Genomic DNA, 18,640 nt, shown 5'->3' with positions numbered 1-18,640 from the left:
AATCCGATCTGACAGCACATGTTTTGCTTCGTGTACACATAAGAGGTATTCTAGTTTATGAGCGGTACGTCTCCATTATTTGCGTGACTTGTCAAAAGAAGGCTGAACTGACAGTATAGGAGATAAAGTACATCCAACGTAACAACAGTACCATATGATCCTATAATCAAGTAGTAGCTAATTAACCCACCTGAATCGGAGATTCGACAAATAGTTTCAGCAGAGATTCGTGTAAGTTTTTCCAGTCATATTGGGCGCATTGTCGCAATCCAGTGTCAAAAACGAACCGTCACAATGATCTATGTCAGTCGTTATCAGCGTTTGCTTATCATCGTTACGGTTATAAATTGCAGCCACAGTGTAAGATCGATGTTTGCTGTTTGTTGAATATTAACTAGTGCGGTCAAGTGTGTTTCACGCCATTATCTTATCGACAATGTCAACTTAGACTTTGCTGGTGTAAAGGTTCAGCCTATGAAGCTTGACTATTTAAATTTGTATAATTTTTGTCTTCTTTTAACAAATCGATGCTCGTACATATGACATTGCTTTGTAAAACTTGCTTGACCTCTTTCTTTATGTAAAAAGTAAAAAAAAACGACCACTCATAAACTATAAACTCAAAATACAGTGTTCTATTGAGTAAAACTAAGAGAAATGATATCCGATCCAACGTTTATTCAGTGATTCATTCATCCCCTGCTTTACGTAGACTAACTTGTTTACTCATCTTTGTGCGATTAATCAGAGCTATCTGTGCGGATCTCGAAACTGTTATAATGAATTACATAAATTCATAGCAGTGTAGATCGAATACATTATCCAGGTCATTTTTCAGATTTATTATCAGGTGAAACTTGGCTAAAGGTAAATTTGCCACTAAGCGTGTTCAGGCGCACTTTTAATGATATACTACAGAATAATAATAATAATAATAATAATAATTTATTGTTTAAAGACCACTACACACCTTGACTCAGTGGTCTGGACATTACAGAAAATTACTGGAAGAACTAAAAAATTCGAAGAAAACACAAAATATCTCGGAGGAAAGAGTGTAATTAAAACCAATCGATAAAAACAAGCAAGCTTAAAAACTAGACTAAAGGATCCCAGCTAAAACAGCAAAGAAAGTATTAAAAAAATTCACTGAAAATGATAAAAATAAATAAAATGTAAAAAATGCAGGTAAAAATTATATCCAAGTCAACAGTAGCATTGACGAAAAATAATGGTTTTAAGAGACTTCTTAAAAAGAGCGAGTTTCTTTATCATCCGAAGTTCGGGCCGCAAACTATTCCACAGTTTAGGGCATACACGCTAAAAGCTCTGTCACCATATGTTCTAGAAAGCTGTTTCCCGTGATCTTTGACAGAAAAGGATTCAATCTTACTCCGACATTTCTTCTCGTATTATGTACTGGGCTATCAGTTGTTACTAGTTCTGATAAGTAATTTGGAATCAAATCATCTTGATTGACAATTTTAAAACCAAACAAAGAATTTTAAAACGGATTCGTTCTTCAACTAGGAGCCAATCTAACTCCTTGAGTATAGATGTCATATCAATGTGACGGCCCATCTCAGTTCCGTTCGCCAGTTACCAAGCAAGCAGCAGAGTTCTGAATGTGTTGAAGCTTGCTCAATTTATATGTATATACTACGGATATAAGTAATGTAAAAAGTAATGTCCATAAATTTCAAGTTGCGAGTCACCAATACCGTAAGCGATTCTTTGGAATTGGCAAACGATGGGACTTTCTATAAGGTTGACTGCTTATGTACAATAACCGTGCGCCGTCTATCTGTTGCTTACATGTTAGTTGTTTTATGGTGTGATACTTTGAGGTTATTACCCAATATCGCCTGTTCCTGTGTCGTATCAGCATGAGTGTCATTTGTGCTGCGTCAGACACGAGACGAAGTCGAGTGTCTGACGCAGCACAAATGACACGAATGCTGATACGACACAAGGAACAGGCGATATTGGGTAATAACCGATTTATCATATACCCATGCCCATAATTTTAGGGAATTTTTACTAATGGAACGAAAAACCTTTAATTTTGAGGCTTTACTTTATTACGCCTTGCGCATAAATATCAGAATGTTTATGTGAACAGGCTTCATTCATAAAGTATACGACGAAGATGTCAACATCACGCGCGACATCGCTGCAAGTCGTCCATATCTCAATGAAACCAAAGAAGAAAGACATCGGGATACAAAAATCGTCATACAGAAAGAACATTTTAAGGTGCAATATGCTATTACAACTGTAACCGATCAAAAACTGCTCAGCTTTAAATCTATCCTGATTTCGATCGTCGTACGGCACGGAGCTCGCGCTAAGAGGGGACGCCATTTTGTTAGTTCACCTTTAGAAGTGCCATGTCAACAGTCGTCGCGCGCGCGACATCGCTGTCACGCCACGCGTTCACTACCTGTTCGGTGGAGACCGTGCGCACAGTGCCGGCGCCGTGCAAACGGCAGAATGTTTGCTAGAACTTGACCAAAAAAATATCATGGGAAAACATTTTAAGACTCAACGTGATATTTCCGTATTTTGCAACCAGAAATACCCGTGTTCCTCGAAGCCCTTCAAGTTTTTACGTCGGCGACATCGCTTCGCAGGCGGGGGAAAGGCAGCCATTTTGTTGTTTGCGTTGTTTACCATCAAACTGCTAATGTAGTTCGGGAAAACTCTAAAACTGATGACGTTCATCGTGCATATCTCGACGTTTACCGTGAAATATCACGGCTGATATTTTACGTTGAACGTCACTAGGATGTAGCAATATGGGCATGGGTATATGATAAATATATTAAAGGTTTTATATCACTCCAGGTCGTGTTAATAAGCTCTCTCAAACATATAGCCGCACTGTCCATTTCTTTTTAGGCATTGCATTATTCAGTTCTTTGTGATTATGCCTTTAGAGTTGATTCGAAATAGACAAGTTGTGAACGCGGAGACAGAAGCTTACATTTGCTAGACGCAAATACTGGTGATGTGAATAAGTGAATTTTTTGGTATTAACGCAAACATAGTACACTACAGATACTATAGCTATTCCCTTAAGGGAATGTGTACTACAGCAACCGAGGAGGCTCTTCAAACAATTTTTTATTTAAACAGTTAATTTCAAAAAGAAATTTTTTCCCGAGCTTCCATATCCATTTCATTGCATTTCAGTTATTAGGTTATTCAACATTTAATAAATAAGTTTAATTTTACTAGAATGGCGATTTTGACTTAAGCTTTGATTTCTGTTTCGAATTAATTTAGTTTTTAAAACTTAAATTAAACTCGTTTTATTTTTGTTTCCGAACACTGTTCTAATGTTTTTCGATTTCATTTTAATTACGATTTTTTATTATGATTTATATTTCAAAATTCGAACTGTTTTATTTACGTTACGTTTATTTGTATTTCCATTTTCATTGTGCGGTTTGAATTTATTTAATATTTTCATCGTCATTTTACAATTGTTCTGATTTCCTTCTTTATTTTGACTTCCAATATCGTTTTGATTTTACTATGCTTTTTAACTTTTTCATTTTTGAGTTTAATTTCATTTCACTTTTTTTATTTTTATTCACTTTTCAATTTAAAATTGTTCTGATTTTCATTTTAATTTTGACTTTTTAAACGAAAATAATTTACATTTTCTTATTCGTTTCGTTTTCAAAATAAAAATTCATTGTCGTTCTTGATGTTACTATGATTTGAAGTTTCGTTTTCGTTGCATGGGTGAAAATCATTGAGGCTCTGTCATTGCTCCAACCCCTAAACTGCTAAAACTGCAGAGATCATGACAAAAAGTTGCCGATGTTGACATTACAGGAGTCCTTTTCTACCGCTTTTTTTCTATTTCGATATAAATTTTATATCCTTTTTTCAAAATGACTTCGTTTTTATTTTGAATTCATTCGATTTGTTTATCAAATCATTGTCCGTTTTGTTTTCATTTCTGTTTTTTAACCTTTGACCCTCAACCTTTTGATTGTCGCACGATGTCTTTGGACCAATCACAAGCGTTACGTATTTATATACGTATAATGATGATCGAGAAGGTATTTGTTTATTTACGTACTGTACGTGCATGGCCGCGTACACGACCCGCCCGACTCTCAGATGCAGAGGAACAAGAACATGTTCAAGGGAGCGTTCAGTTATTAAGGCCGGAGAGGAACCGCCAAATCCAGGGTTTCACCTTAAATTTAAAAACTGTAAACGGAGGTCACTTGATTTTTATAAGTTTCCACCCTATCTGAAAACAGTTGTTTCAGTGTTCAAAATATTCTTGGAAATAAAAATGATTCGCTGCGTGATTTCATTCTCTAAAGTCATTTAACTGTAAATCTCAATGAATATACCATTATCTGTGACATGAACACCTTGATTTGGCACTCTGAGGCTTGTCTTCTTGTTGATGGAGCTCGCTGAGGGCAATGAAGAATTTCTATTATTTCCGTGTTAGAGATATAGCAAGTTTTGTGCGCAAAAACATTCAATAGTTTACCTCTAGGATACCATCAGAAGTGAAAAAATGCATGTAGGTGAAATTCAAATAATCATAATTGTTGTCGACATCTGAACTTTCAAACACTCTATTTGAATCAAATTCATGTGTGTCGATTGTCAAACACTTATAAAAAACACATTTAGGTAGTGAAGTATTGTAAACAATTATTCATAGTTTTTTTTCTTAGACTCCATGTATAGTGAATCAATTTCAGGTTAAATTTTAAAATCAAATTTCTTTTACACATATGTAACCACCCTATTTTAATCAAGTACAATAATGACAATTATCCAACATCTATATATGCTTAAATATAGCAAGTTTTTCATTGGAAAAATATATTAAGAGTTTTGTCATAGGGCCCCATATATAGTGGATGAACATTTTTTGTTAAATTCCAAATTAAAGTTTTATACACACACTTGTTGTAACCACCCTATTCCAATCAAGTACATTTATGTCATTATCAAACGTCTATAAATGTTAGTTTCATTGCTAGTTTAATATTGAAAAAGTGTTATTCATAGTTTTCTTTAAACTCGATAACTCTAGAGGTGAAACACCTGTTTTCATTGAGGTCGAATAGACAAAAGAAAATCATATTACAGCACCAACTTGAAAACACACAAAAAAAAACACAAATAAAAACATAACAACAAAGAGGCATCAGACAAGTAAATAGAATACAGAAAGTTGTTACAAGATTTCTTAAAACTGGTCAGTGACTCGGAGTCCCTGATAGTTTTGGAGATTGTTATATTCATCCACACCCGCAACAGACAAGGTGTTTGGATAAAGAAGTGTACGTGCTTTGGGAACTTTAAGGAGGTTCTCTGATAGGAAGAACGAAGTGATCTGGAAGGGATATAATTATTGAACATACTGGTTATGTTGTCAGGGGTTAGATTGTGAGTTGCTCTGAAAATTTGGGCCGTACGGTTAAGTTTCAATTAATGGGCAGCCAATGAAGCCGAGTGTACATTTGATAAGTGAAAAGAGGCGGAACAGTGTCAAAATTAAGTCTCATTGCACGTCTCTGTAGACGCTCCAATGCATAGATATTGCTATTGGAAGTAAAGCTCCAAACATTAGAACAGTTATTGATGTTTGGTGAGATGAAACAGTAATAGAATAGCTTGCGTGAGTGGTGAGGAAGAACTTTTTTGATGCGTGCCAAAAAAAAAAATTGGAATTGATTTTTTCTTTCAATGGTTGAAATGTGTTCACATCAGTCTAGGTTATTAGAAATAGTGACCCCTAGTAAACTCTCTGATGAGACGCGGTCAATAGTTTTACTAGCCAAAGTGAGGTTGAAGTTTTCACTGTCAATGTGCCGTCTCTTCTGAGAAGTTGTGATGATCATTGACACCTTGGATTTTTACTGGCAAACTGTACCGTTAAATTCTGCAAAATGCCGACTAAAGTGCGTTTGGTGTATTATATCAAAGAACTGCCAAGTTTCAGAGCTTTGTCTGCCAGCCCAAAGTTCGGATTCGCAGTTTTAGTGCCGTGTAAGCTGAAGCATTGAAAGGAAAACACCGACGCGTTTTTTCACCTTGTTGAGAAAAGTATAAAAAATAATGCATGACTGGATAAACCAAAGTTGACATGTGTTGGTATTGCAGTGCGATGACTTGGTTGGGCACCTGGTTTGATGTGAATTGTTTGGTTGGGCACCTGTTTGATGTGAATTGTAGAAATTGTGTTGACTTGGTTGGGCACCTGGTTTGATGTGAATTGTAGGAATTGTGTTGACTTTGTTGGGCACCTGGTTTGACGTGATTGTAGGAATTTTGTTGACTTGGTTGGGCACCTGGTTTGATGTGAATTGTAGGAATTGTGTTGACTTGTTGGGCGCCTGGTTTGATGATCATTATAGGAATTGTGTTGACTTGGTTGGGCACCTGGTTTGATGTGAATTGTAGGAATTTTGTCTTTTGGTTGAATGAAGTGAACGGGTGCGCAGATCGATATTGTGGTACTCGTTACTCATTTGGGTTGAAAACCTTAAGCAGCAGACACACAATTGCGGGGTTGCTCTACGTATTTCGATATGACATAACCACACGCTGAAATTATTGACTGGAAACAGAGTTCATCCTACACACGCACCAATGAAAACAAGTGAACTCTGTCTCCAATGCCCTTCAACTAAAAAAGCAAAGCTGGAAAAGAAAAAATAATCCTGTCAAGCTAGTGCCAACCGCCACAATTGGAAAACAAAAGTTGCACGGCCATGTCGCTCCTGCAACTGAAACTCCAAGCACAAACCAAACAATATGTCAATTAGTGTGGTACTGCGTGTTGACCTTTAAATTCAACTTTTACCAAAGAGCGAGGACAGAAAACCAACATTTAGTTTAATTGACAAGTGACTTTCAAATCATAATTTTCAACTTAGAATGATCGTGCCAACACAAACCTTTCCGTACCATATACTCATATTTGCAATACCTTTATTTCACTGTGACCTGTAATTGATTTTGATGTTTCTTCTTTGATTTTTTTTTTGCTTAATGATGGAATACATTTATTCAGGTCAATATGTCGCTTCTGGCTTATTGACTCCTCACAACGTGACGTTCTTTCGTTTAAACTTGTACGATTTACTGTAAACCGGACAGTTTTCAACAAAGGAAGTGTCCGATTTACTAGTACATCTGACACTTTTATACAAAAGACAGCCAGGTGGCATTCACAAAATATTCGGAAAGAATGGTTAGAAGAATGGGCACTAGGCGGAGACTGGTATAACATGGATTATCAAACATATTTAAATGTACATATATGGCTTGTTTTTCAATGAATATTATAATGGTTTGTCCAATGGACACATTATGATTTGATATTTTAGGAAGAAACACTATATTGACCACATTTTGTTTCTAATAGTGGCGCAAAATATGGTGACCCCCCTCCTCTAAAAGGCAGGCGAGAAATTTCATGACCCTTTTAACATACTTGCGCAAAAAATTACGACTCAGCTGTAATTTCTGTCCGATCCCTCTGAGAGGAATTTCAAAATTATAGCAAGTCGGAATGGGAAATTTGAACAAATTGTGAGATTTTTAGGAGTCAGGTGAAAAACTCTGAGAAATTATTTTTTGGATTCTATCGTCCCTTCTCCCCTGCAGAGGTTTTTGTACGTGAAGCTTCACTTAAGCATTTGGAGAAGGATTTGAATTTTTTATCATCTTAAAAAGAGGGGGTCATTAATGTTGCGGTGCAATGAGTAGGGGTTCACTTATTTTGACTGATGCACATGAAGATATTGGCCCATCTCGGCAATAATATAACTGAGCACTTCCAAAGAGCTGTTCATTCGTAAACTGTTAAACAACTAATCCGGTCGTTTTCTGTATTTGCAGTATGGGTGACATCTACTATGTGGATTCAGAAGATTTTGCACGTGGCACATTCATCTCCTCTCAACTTACTAACGAGCCCACACAAGTGAGGGTGAGTAGGGAGGGACGTGGGCCAAAAGCAAGGTAGGTTGTCCTTTGGTTCGGGACAACCGTTAATTTAGAGCCCTGAATAATAACATGTATGTGCAATGTGTTCGGCCAGCGTAGGTACGCTCTACCGCGTCGCGAGAATCTATTCCCGAAATTAGCCAAAACTATTGTTGCGTGGCTTTTACTAGGGTCTAATACTCTGCCCTTAATAAACGCTCCATTGTCCTCTTCCTCGAATATTGTGATCTTTTACTGCCAAATCAAGTCTCGGCTAGCATTCGCAAAAACTAATCAATGACAACCTCTCACTTGAATCCGGGGTATTGTAAACGGCAGCATAGTGGTGCATGCAGTCGCTGTCTTCAATCAAAAACGAAACGACTCGTTGAAAACGAACAAACTAAAATTGATTTCAAACTTGGATTCTTTGGCTTAAGCAAGTATGCGCCTCGAAAGTTAAAGTCTAAACTTTTGCTGAAACTTCCCTCAAGAAATATTTCCACTATTCTCTTTCAAATTGAACAATAAAAATGGGGAGTCACTATACAAATTTTACTACTACAGAAAAATCACAGATTAGCAGATATTTGAAATACAACATGACCGCCATCCGTGTGTTAACTCTGTGAGAAAAAAAAATTCAATATACATACGAACTAGCAATGCTCTGAAGTTAAAAATTAAACTCTCATGTAGATCCCTTAGAACGATACACAATACAGATGGTCGTTTCTTAATTTAAGAGGTGTACTAAAAGTGATCAGAAGGTCCCTCTAGAGCGTGATAATACAATTACAGCTGTGACATAAATAATCAGGAGAATCCGTTTCAATCTTACATAAAGCATAAAGTGGAGTTTTAAATTTCTGTGGTTTGAACTTGTTCAGCTGTTTGTTTATACATTTTGGAGTAGTTTGAATTGGAAAACTCGTCTTACAATCTATTGATAATTTGTATGTAAATTCGATACATTTTCTCTCGGTTTAAATTAGACTATTAATCATTTTTCTAAAGTTGGCTGACACCTTGAAACATCCATATTACGATTACTCAATTTCCTTTGCAAACTCTTCTTTGCTGAAAGAATCAAATTTCATGATTCTTGAGTTTATCTGGAACAAAAAGCGTCAATCCAAACCACTTTAACTTTTGATTTAAAGTCTAGCCTTTTTGCTGGAATACTGACAATGGCACCCGATTAAAACCGGTAAACATGCTTGAGATACACTTTACACAAGCATCAGAAAAAGGCCTTATGAAAGATTGTCTTTCCTCCTATAAGTACATTTCTGTTGCTCCAAATCACCTGGTCCGTGTTATCTTAAATTACGTTAGTCTCTGAACATGTGTCAATACATTCCTTTAAAAACTAGAAAATTTCAAAGTAAAAGATTGGTATGGAAATTACAATGAAATAGTAAATTTCCACCAACTTTTTTCAAATTGTCTAAGACAAAGTACTTCCAAGGGTGTTTACAATATACATTCAACAAGCGTTTAATAAGTAGTATTTGTGGCATTTTTCATCACTCCTACATATCGTGCATTTTCAAGCCACCTTGACCCACCTCCCCTATTATACATTTCTATCCCTGTCCTATTCGTTCCAAAGAATATTATAAACCTTTTTTGTAACCATAATATTGTGAATTCGCAACTAAATTCCCCATCTGTGGCCAAAACGCCACATAAAACTCTTTTGAATAGAGCTTGGTTGTTCGGTGGTACACTATTGTATACTCATATTTTTCAGCCAATTTATACTTTATTTCCGTTTATTAGCCTTTTTTATACTCAAGAAGAATTTATTTCTTTTTTCACCTTTCTCGTATCCCTTTACTATGGACCTTATGATTGTGCCTGTTATGCAATCACATTCTCTCTTCAAGTCTTGTTTTGTAGACTTACGTAGTTCAGAATTTTGGTCAGATGGATGGTTAGAGCATAGACTGTCAAGAAACTTTACAGAATACTCAAGATATTGTAATTTTTGTCTACTTTTTGCCAAGGTTTATTTGTAATCAATCGAAAAACTTCAATCGAACTTGAAATCGAGAGCTGACGCGAGTATTTGACACGATTTTTGGGAAGGATGAATCATTTCGCGAAGGGATGAGTCATTTTTTAAAACTCACAAAAATCACTCATTTAATACACTCCGACCTCTGTTCACTTCTGCTTACTCTTAATGTTTACCGCAAACCTTCCCTTGAAATGGAATGGCCCAAATACAAAATAATGTCAACAAGTGATACTGTTGCCATAACTCCTTAGCAACCTACTGTGAGTACAGCCAGGAGCAAGCAAGGTCGATTTCAGTTGATATCGTGGATAATTTCGGAACGTCCCTATGGAAAACAGTCATAACCTAGTATGTATGTATAATAAAGGATAATTATGTTGTTGCGCAACTCGTCAATATACGACACATCACTCGAATATGACGCCGTATCGATCAAAGGTGGTGTAATAACCCCTAACTACTTGCCCGGATTAAAGATACTGGAAGAGTGTTTGTATTTTTCGATACGAACTTAAGTACACTCATGTATAAATGCTATATGTGTGAACGCACATTAATCGGATCGCATATCACTTCCAACATGTTCTCTTTGTAGTAGTTCAATGTACAATGTAAACATTCATCATTTCCTTCTTCATGAAAGAGTTCATCCGACGACTGAGTGTAAATAATGATAATTGATTCTCCTATGTGATATATAATTGTGTTGGTTATAGGAAATTGTTTCTTTTACTAAACTCCTCTGTAAACTATTATGAGGTAACATACCAAGACTTTCACAGAGAAGAAAAATGTACACAGGAATAGGGCCATAAGCCTTGTATTACTAAGCATATATACCAAGAGATATCATAGTGCATAGATATTAAAACCCTGACTAAGATATTATCGAGAACGAAACACATATAAAAGGACAGATATACACACTGAAATGTATTCCCAGAAGTCGAAAAAACAAGTAGTGGACAAAGAAGGTACAAATATAAAGAGACACTCAAACTATTCTATAAGGGTTCAGCAAAACATGCATAAAGATGTAGAAAAAGCAAAGACAATCCAGGTTGAGTTATTACACACATCTCTAATGATACTTTGAATAGCGTGTTTACCACATCGATCGTGTTTACTTGATCAACACCACAGACATCAGAAGTATTGTGTTTTCTAGGAATGGACCAATGTCGTGGTATACATTAAGTGACTTCGTCGGTGTTTCAATTTCATCAAGTTTAGGTATCTCAATTACGTCTATGAGACAGTCTATACCCTGTGTAGCAAACACGTTCCATATGGAGTAATTGTACCCCTTGCACTTGCAAATGTATACGGCTATGGGGAAGAGTGAAACGCTCCGTCTTTGGCGCCAATCTCAGCCGCACGAAATGCGCAAAGTTTGACGATGTTTGATTTCATTGTTGTGCTTTTAAATTAAAGTGCTGTAAAAATATAAGGAAAGGAATCCATATGTTTGAATGAACTAACATGCAGAGGTTTTTCGCGGTCATCCAAGGAATATATGGAAAAACCGTTTATATATATATATATATATATATATATATATATATATATATATATATATATATATATATATATATATATATGCGTATACTTGAGATGTACAGATAGCTCCCAGTGTTGTTCGTAGCGTGGTTTGGTAATAGTAGAAGAATAAAATTGCACACGTCTACTGATCTGCTTGTATATTTTCTGTTTATTCTGTTGGTAATTTTGATACAACGTTTCGTCCTAAAAGTAGGACTTCATCAGGTTGAAGATGTCTACAAGGGAGAATACAGACAAATACAGAACAGTGTAAGGATAGTGTTGATAATCAACACTATCCTTACACTGTTCTGTATTTGTCTGTATTCTCCCTTGTAGACATCTTCAACCTGATGAAGTCCTACTTTCATGACGAAACGTTGTATCAAAATTACCAACAAATAAACAGAAAATATACAAGCAGATCAGTAGACGTGTGCAATTTTATTTTATATATATATATATATATATATATATATATATATATATATATATATATATATATATATATATATATATATATATATATATATATATATATATATATATCACATGAACTGGCCCGAATTCCCACCTGTGTGACGTAGAACAGGACGGATAAGAAATCCGAATTACCCCTGTTGTACGCCATCAACCGGAACTTTTTTCTTGCATGATACCGTTCATACATGCGGGTCGCGACGTGAACATAGACCGATTTTTCGTGATCGATGCCGTGCTCTCATGACACTTTTTCAAAAAGGTGACCCGATAGATCCACACATGGAAACATAGAAGGCATGTCCAGCGAAATTTTGAATAGCTAAAACTATAGCTTTTCCCGAGAATCGAATATACCGCCGATCCAGTCGAGTCGCCTCGTAAGGCTCAATGTGGACGTCGTACCTGGCGATCCCGGTTGGCGATAAACCTGAAATCTTCACCTCAAAGGTAGTTCAACTGAATAAATGAGTACAGTATAATCTTCGGGAAAGCGACATTCAGGCACAAGCATAAAGTTATTCGACTAACAACGATAAATTTCCTTCATCAGACAAAAAATTCCGTAAATTCTTGCTCGGAATCAAACCTGTAGTGCGGCGTAAGGCTGTAGCGCTATAGCGAAGACATCAACTGTTGAGCTGTATATGCATTGCAGCGCTATGGAATCCGATGCACTTCGAAAGTTGACTCAGACAACACTCAAAACAGAGTTTCCGTCAAGTAAAATTAGGATATATCTACGGGTGAGATATATGTCAATGCAAACAGTCCTTAAGACGAAAACATTGACGTCCGAGATCGGGATTAACGAGTTGACACCGGCATGGCAGAGACCGGTGGCGGCAGCGTTGTGGGCATATGCAATGCGGTACACTCTGTGTGTCATCGATGGAATCTTTCGCGCTCCCCACGATCGTAAACTTGTGTGATATTTTGAAAAGCCACGGAATCTCTGAGAATGAGAATTACTGTTTCGATCCTGTCGTTGCATTTACTTAATAATCTATTTGTAAATATTCTGAATAACTCTGAATACTATGGCTATCCGTCGCTAGCACGATGAAAGTTATGTCCACCGTACCGATGGCCGACTTGCCAAGCATCGGTACAGCGCGAGACAATGATTGACAGGTTCACGTGACATAATCCGTATGTCTGGTTGGTGGAGATACCATTTGATGTTGCAAATATCAGCTTGATGGGATTTATGAATGAAAGTATCTCCTGGGTGACGGGCCGCTTTACTCATTAAATGAAAGTAATCCGCGTAAGTAAAACACAAATCGTGACGAAATTCATACAATTTGTTACGATAATTTTGATCCATTCACGTGAAAGAAAAATAAGAAGACTGTTCATGTGATAAATATATAATCAAATGGTATTTTTCTCTGCTTGACGTCATCGTATACTCGTGTTTTTCGCGGAGCCGCACGACTTCTCGCCTTCGGCTCGAAGTTGTACGGCTCCGCGAAAAACACTCGTATTCGATGACGTCAAACAGAGAAAAATACCATGGGATTATATATAAATATATATATATATATATATATATATATATATATATATATATATATATATATATATATATATATATATATATATATATATCAGCGGAAATATGTATGATTAGGCGGAACGTCAATTTTTCCATGCTAATAGTTGTAGGCGATGGCACAACGGAAAAATCCAATGACTAAAGGTGCTTGCTTAATAACCTTTTAACGTATGCAAATGACTAAATACACCATATATAAGTAAAGGAAAGCATATGTTTGCTTATTATTTTTTGTATGGACATACACGTAGGGTTTTATTTGCGGTCATCCAAGGAATATAAACAAATAACGATATATATTATGTGAAATGTGTATAATCCGCGAAAACATTGATATGCTCACTCATTGGCTGTAGGCGATCGCTCAATGAAAAAATCCAAGGGTTACATATGCTTCCTAATAACCATATAAAGGATTCAATGACTAAAACAGCTTACTTCAATAACTCTTTCGCTAATGTAAAGTACCTTCGTGGTATTAACAAGGTGGTACATCTTGAACGATCATTGAGACAATAATTACTAATGGAGTAATAGGGCACACAAGGTGTAATAGCCTCTTGATTGGGGTGGGCTGTGTTATGACATCATCACAAATTTAGGCACACTCGAAATCATTGGTGCTCATGTGATGCCTCTTAAGATAAAACTATAGTGCCACGTTGTTGTGAGAAAAATCTTTCACGTCGAAAACCTCTTGCTTGAAACGAAAATGAAAGTAATTATGTTTAGGTTAGGATAGACCATTTATGCAATATTTATTCATGGTGAAAAAGCGTTTTAGTGAATACCTAACTAGTGGAAGAATACAAGAAATAGCGAAATGAATTGTCATTTTTATAACATTTTTTTAATTGAATACCTAGCTAATCGATTATGATTAAAATTTTCTACATCTCGCTGAAAGCATGTTATTGTACAGTACACTACCCGACAAAGCTTGCCCTAAGGTTATACACGCATAGCAGGTTAGTGAACCTGCCCTATTTAACAAAAAAAAAAACCAACAACAAAATGTGTGTGTAACTATCAATAAAAATAAACCCCCGCAACAGCTGTATTTGTGAAAGTTTTGTCAAATGACTGTAGCAGGTGTACCGGAGGTTTACACATGATCAATTGTACTGAATTTCAATTCGTGTCCATTGAATATTTATAAAGTTGTTCATAAAAGACGGACCCTTTATGTACAAGGGCTTAGTAATTGGCGTAGTTGGAAGTGTATACGATGCTCGCCAAATCTGTAACTTGTTTTGTCCTTTCAGTAGTTCTGAAACAACAATTTCATATCCATTTTATTTGCCATTGATTGAATTTATTTAACATATGGCAAAAGTATCTCTTTCGACAAATCACTGATACTTCTAAAATAAACATTTCTTTTGTGTACATAGGACAAATCGGATAATTAGAGGTCGAAAACATCTTACTCGTCGCCTGTATTGGAACTCGTTGTACTACCTTGCAAATTCGGAAGTTATTGAACGCCAGAACCCCGCAGGTTACATCGTCGGCCACACAATGATATATCAAAAATCAAGGCGTTCAGAAAGAGTCGACGTTTACGAGTTCAATCCTAAACCACAAAGAATGAATTACTAACAAATGATTCATTATGAAGCTTAAATTTAAATACAAGGAAGTCTGCGTCGCTGGTGATTCTCCCTGACGCAGAGAATTAAGACCGCAACTGGAAGGTGCCAAGTTTAAATCTGAGAACAGATCATCATCAGTTCAGGATAACACTGAGCAAGCTTTTACAAATCAAGAGTAGATAAATGCGCCGATATTGAGTTTATTATTCTCAAATGTTCGAATTTCAGAGTTAAAGGTTCTGTTTTTGGAAGCGTCGGTGCTTAAAACGTCTTGAACAAAAGAATGGAACGAAGGTATGCATAAATTAAAACTATGCCAACTTATTGACTTTATACACTTGCCGTGTCAGGATTGTCTCCATGCTTCTTAAAGTTGGAGATCATGCCTCTTTTGTTTGTAATGGCCATGGTTAAATTTGACCGATCGCACCATGAGAAACTCGGTTAGAGCTGGCTTGTGATTAATCACGAACACACCATAGAAGTTTGTTGTCAATCTACAATCAGCTATCTTCACAGCAGTGCAATAATTGTGTTGACTTCCTTTATCACTCCTGCCATCTGAGAATTCTGAATGCTTCGTCTGTAATTGCTAATTCAGCTGAATGATGTTTCATTTAAATGGATTCATAGTGATAGAAACATAAATTAACAAATGGCTATATAATGATGTAATCATAAACCTCATTGAAAAAAATTATTACTGGTATATTTTCCTGATTAGATATTGATTTACATCTCTCCTTTTTTCCTTCAATTTACTTCAAACGCCAACGGGGTTTAAAAAACGGGATCAGATACGTCTGCGTTCGTTTGCACGTTGCCTTTAATGTTTATTAATACATGTCAAATATATCTCGGCTAAGTTTGGTGCACAGCAGCTGCCTTGGGAAGAACTTTACTGATAGCCGCAAAGTGTCCGCATGTGTGTTGGATATTTGCATGTCAACGATGTCTATTCGACGCTTGAATTTATTACTGTAATTTATCCAAATACGTGGCATGCTCAGCGACTAGAAGAAAAGAAGCGTTCACTCACAAGCTTATAAACAAAACAATTTCAGACACAAACATTAATCAGACGAAGAATACGTTGATGAATGAAAAGAAGAAGAAGAAGTTTGTGGAGGTTTGGTTTTTTGGCGGAAAACGTAAACACAAACTGATAGGAAGCGAATGACTATTTTGGTGTATATTACATATAGATAGGACATGATAAAATTGGGGGACTTTACATCAAACATCCGTTGCTTGAATAAATATGAAAAAAATCGTGGTGTTTTGAACTTTTGGCCGAATAGTTATTTAATAACAAAATATTGCACGGAACAGATAAAATGAAAGAACTGCAATGTTTCAATGATGGTTACTTTAGGATTAATGTACTCCTCCCAAGGAAAATTTGTTTAGTTTCAGCTTTTAGCAGAACCCAAGCGTAATAGCCAGTATAACAAACCAATTTAGATAAGTGAAAGAGTTCGGTACCAATATGGTTTGCATAATCATTAAATTGTCTTCCCTGGCTCATTCTTGTAACCATAGTGACTATTTTGGCCCCGCCAATGCTGCTTGCAGCTTAAATTTTGATTTTGTTTGAAGCAATTCCTTATTCAAAGGGTACTATATTTCACATTTTGCTAGATCTATGCTATGCCGCTTCATATAAGTATTAAAGTTATTGGAGATACTTAACTATAGTGTGTAAAATTACGTTTCATGACTATACTGAAAAACTATTTCAAGGAATGGTGTTAAATATTTATTTGACATTTACATTTTTCAGAAAAGGGAGCTTTAGTAACAATGTGTTTTCCTCGAAATATCTGATCAACACCATAACTGAAAGCGTCTTGGAGTAATTGCATTTACCATGACTGCTATTTTATTCTTCTTTTTCTCCCTTGGTTTATTTTTTCCCTGCATTTTTATTTTGTTTTGAAGCATTAACACACGCTCGAGTGGATATTATACTTCAGCTCCTTAGCAAGAAACCACCGCGATAGGCATGAAATCAGCCGTTTACACTTCCGGTTCAGCAACGGTTTATCACCGGTTCGTCACCGGTTCAGTGGCTGATCCGACTTGACCGGACTTAACAGTCAGCTTATCCGCTTCATAGGCAACCGTATACGACTTGGCTTAAATGTCCCTGAACCGCCAGGGTTAAATTAACCTTATGCATCGGATAGGGCCACGTCGGTAACGTTGAATCAAACACTCGTAACCCGTTTACAACATCAAAATTCTGTTATAACGCTGCATTTGTAAAAGCGAAGTACTTGTAAGCATAACGTCACTTACTAATATCATGTAACATGCTGATGTGTCGGTATCTGCACGTGTGATTTTTGCAATTTACAAAACATAGTTGTACCATTACCTCCATGATTGCACTATCATAGAGAGTGGAAGCGATAACTGACTTCTACTGTACTGTAAGTTTATGTAGGCCTAAGTTTCGTGTGCCCTTCAGTCCAAGAAACGGCTATATGTATAAGAGAGATGATTTTAGAACAGTAATTAGCATGTCAATTAAAGTTCAAGATTGTTCTTATATGCTCTTATGTAAGCACATGGGTATAAATAGGGACGTGCACAGCTTGCAGTCAGACATTTTGGGATCGTGTCTCTTGTGTGTTACTTCAAGTCTTTGGAAACTCCAGCAGTATTAATTTCAAGACTGTTCAAGACCTTCACTGCCAACGCTGGATTTATACTGTGGACTTTGTGCAACTTCAAGCCTGCAAGCCAAAGGACTGTTCATTCATCCGACTGACTGTTACAACTCTGAGACTGGAGCTTTGCCGTCCCAGCTGAGATAAGTAATCTGTGCACTTTTACAGTTTGTATTCTATCCCTGACTTAGCAATTAGTTTTATTTTCGTAATAAATTTCGTTTTACACGGAAACTGCTGAGTTCACCTTTTGTTCGTTTTTTGTCGCGTAACACTTGAAAACATGTCATACTCTAGCAATGTGACCACATTTTGACTCGTTTTACTTATTTTGATACATAAATTAAATAGGACGCGGCATTGACTAAATGTCGAGTAGTAACCCATAAGGGGCTCAATCGTCAGTATTCAAAGACTCGTGTATCTCTCTTATCATTTTGAAACCGAAAGGCATGCCTGGAAATAGTCATAACTTCAGCATTTATAGTGCAGCAACAAACCTTTCGCAGGAAATAGGCGCTTGTGTCTACCATGTTAATGGTGCATTTATAGCTTAGAATTGGTTATACACAGAGAGTTTCTTGCAGTAGTGGAAGTTATCTTGATATGGTTGTGCATTTAAGTTCTATTACATGATATTTTATCCACAAGTGGTTTTTGTTCCTTCAAAATACACCCTTGCTGTAATGGTAGTGAAAAGAAATATCAGGATTTGATTAAAGATGCAAAAGAAAAAAATTACAGAAAAAGACAACGCGTTGTTAACAAGTTGTCACTA

The sequence above is a fragment of the Ptychodera flava genome, assembly GCF_041260155.1.
Source record: "Ptychodera flava strain L36383 chromosome 3 unlocalized genomic scaffold, AS_Pfla_20210202 Scaffold_27__1_contigs__length_13241970_pilon, whole genome shotgun sequence".
NCBI lineage: Eukaryota > Metazoa > Hemichordata > Enteropneusta > Ptychoderidae > Ptychodera > Ptychodera flava.
This window is presented reverse-complemented; position numbering follows the sequence as displayed.